We start from the raw sequence: 3,217 nt of genomic DNA, 5'->3' as shown, positions 1-3,217 counted from the left end.
TTAAGCAAAAAGCTTATTAAAAATGAATTAGATTCTACTTAGTTAGATTCTATTTATATTGAATTATATTGAAGGGTTTGTTAGAATCCCATCCAGTAGGGATTCTTAGTCAAAATAGGATTATCGTAAGATATAGAAAGATAAAAAATTCTATATTTAATAGATTTGAATTATATATGACGAGAAAAAGATCTTTTTTTTTTTACTTTACGAAAATAAGAATTTCATCTTTTATCTTGTTGATAAATAATAATGAATATAGAAAAGGGGACGGATTTTCAATTTGATGTGACTTTTGATTCTTTATACAATTAGATCTTATGTCAACAAAGAAAACCCCATTCGTCTAATTTTTACTTGGATTCCGATAAACTAATTAGATAAACTAATTACTTGTTTGCTCAAAATAATTGAACTGAATGTTTTAATTTTGATTCAAAGGAAAGAAAGTGTGGAGTTGAAATAACTCACTCAGAACGCTTTTTAAAGGATTACGTGGTACGATTAAATCGAATAAGCCCTTCTGGAATAAATACTCAGCCGCTTGTGAACCGTCGGGTACTGTTTTATTCAATGTTTGTTCAATTACTCTTTTACCCGCAAAGGTAATGTAGGCATTGGGTTCAGCAATAATGATATCCCCCAACATACCAAAACTAGCTGTCACCCCACCGGTAGTAGGAGATGTAAGGATTGGTACATAGAATAACTTTTTATTGGATTGATAATCATATAAAGCAGAAGAGATTTTAGCCATTTGCATCAAGCTCAAACTTCCTTCTTGCATGCGTGCCCCTCCAGAAGCACACACTATAATAAGAGGTAGAAATTCTTTAGTAGCGTATTCAATCAAGCGGGTAATTTTCTCCCCAACTACGGATCCCATACTACTGTAAGGCCCCGTTACCGGTAGCCCTACTTTCGTGTTGGATTTACTCATAAACGCAGTTCTAAATATCAAAGTTAATTAAAACATTCGCGGAATATAAAAGCTTTCATGAAACATTTCATAACAAAACACGTCTTATCTTAAAACATCATTTTGTCTTTCAAAATAAACGAAACATTAAACTTAAACGTCTTGAGTCTTCCGATGCCAGCCTCTTATTCAGTGCCACGTGTCTCCTCAAGCGAGCTGCCTCATCCTACTCACCTGCGTGCATACTAAAAGTCAGCTACGCTGAGTGAGTTCTAGTTAATCATACATTATACAATACACATAAACTTATATTCTTTCATTCATAATTTCATACTTTCTTACTTTCCTTTTTTTTTATTAACTTGCTTTCATATCTTACGTTATAAAGAGCATTACGCCCTACATTCCTCGAGTATTATTAGGGCTTGGTACCCTCCTTCCTAGAGTATTATTAGGGCTCGGTACCCTCCTTCCTCGAGTATTATTAGGGCTCGGTACCCTCTTTCCTCGAGTATTATTAGGGCTCGGTACCCTCTTTCCTCGAATATTAGTAGGGTTCGGTTCCCTAGTTCTCGAATATTAGTAGGGTTCGATTCCCTCTTCGTTACCATACAACCATACATCATACCTCGAGTATTATTAGGGCTCGGTACCCTTTTCGTAACCATACAACCATCATTTCCTTCTTTTATTAACTTTATCACGTTCATACACATAAGCATACATATCATACTTACCTTATACATAGCGTTATAACCTGACAGTACGTGCAATATCCGAAGATCGTTCACGTACCATCAAGCAATCATTCGTACATTTCACATTATCCACATAAGGCATACACTTATCTCTTAGGATAAGCGTATTAACAAACATATTGAGTATGCACACAGCCCCGAAAACATAACACATAATTGAGGCTAGAAACTCACCTGAACACGGTTACGTTCACCGTTAATCGTAATCCCTTTCTTTAGTTGTGCACGGCTGACTGTATAAAAAGTATACGTATCAATTAACTATCACTACTCATATCATCTTTCTAGCCTTAACTAGTACCCACAACGAACGGGGGTCCGGGGGCAGCGCCCCTGGCAGCAGGGTCTAGGGGCGGCAGCCCCTAGCAGGGTCCAAGGGGCAGAGCCCCTGGCTGGGGTCGAGCGGGGTCTAAGCGAACTTAACTTTAGGCGAAGTTAAACCTTAGGTGAACTTGGCCTTAGGCGAAGTTATCAATTAGGCGAACTTGGCCTTAGGCGAAGTTACCAGTTAGGCGAACTTGGCCTTAGGCGAAGTTATCAATTAGGCGAACTTGGCCTTAGGCGAAGTTACCAGTTAGGCGAACTTGGCCGTAGGCGAAGTTAAGCCTTGAAGGCGAAGTTATGCTTTGAAGGCGAAGTTAAGCTTTTGCAGGCGAAGTTATGGTTTTGCAGGCGAAGTTATCCAGTTCAGCTACGGGTTTAGTTTTTTTATCAAGCATTTTGGCGATTTTAATACCCTTGTTATGGTTCGACATCACCCAATACGTTCCCTAACCGTTTTCGGTCGTATATATATCCCGTATATACTATAAAGCTTGGACCTTTAAGTAAAAACGTTCAATACTACGTAAACTTTAAAGGTCAAGAACATACCTTTAGCGCTCGTTCGATCTTGATTAGCTTGTTTATGCACTCTAGATCTCGTGTAATAAGATCTAATACCAACTAACGTTTACTCTCTCTCGGGTCTTGCTCGTTTATGGTGTGTGTGTGTGTTTGGAGTGTGTAGAGATTATGATGGAAATGAAATGAGGGTTTTAGGTTGGTTTAGGGGATATTTATATCCCTTAAAGCCCATGGACCTAAGGCCCATTCTCATTTAACCCATCTTAAGTAATCTAAGTCCATGATCCGTTCTTTACTCGACATTAATTAATTAATAACGCGAAATCACTAAACGTAACTTTCTTTATTTAACATTATAAATTTTAGGATTTACAACTACCCCCCATAAACTGAAAATCCATAACCGCAATTGCTACATTAATACCGTCTATTTGCCCTATGCCTGTTTGAACAGCCTCGGTTAATCCTGTCTTTCTTTGATAAGAGTCGATCCGATTTTTATAAGGCTCCTCCTCCGAATGAAATTCAATGGGATCCAGAGAGACCATGTCTTCATCCATAGGCTCCCAAGTACCCGGATCGATCGAAAGTTCGATTCTATCTGAACTACTCATTTTCAAATGATATCCACATTGTTCACAAAGATTCATTTTTGATTTAAAAAATTTCTTATAATTTAATCCATAACAATTTT

This window comes from Bidens hawaiensis, unplaced genomic scaffold (assembly GCF_021521415.1).
Source record: "Bidens hawaiensis isolate Kalapana, Puna unplaced genomic scaffold, B.hawaiensis_p1.1 tig00013016_1, whole genome shotgun sequence".
Taxonomy (NCBI): Eukaryota; Viridiplantae; Streptophyta; class Magnoliopsida; order Asterales; family Asteraceae; genus Bidens; species Bidens hawaiensis.
Note: the sequence above shows the minus strand (reverse complement) of the source record.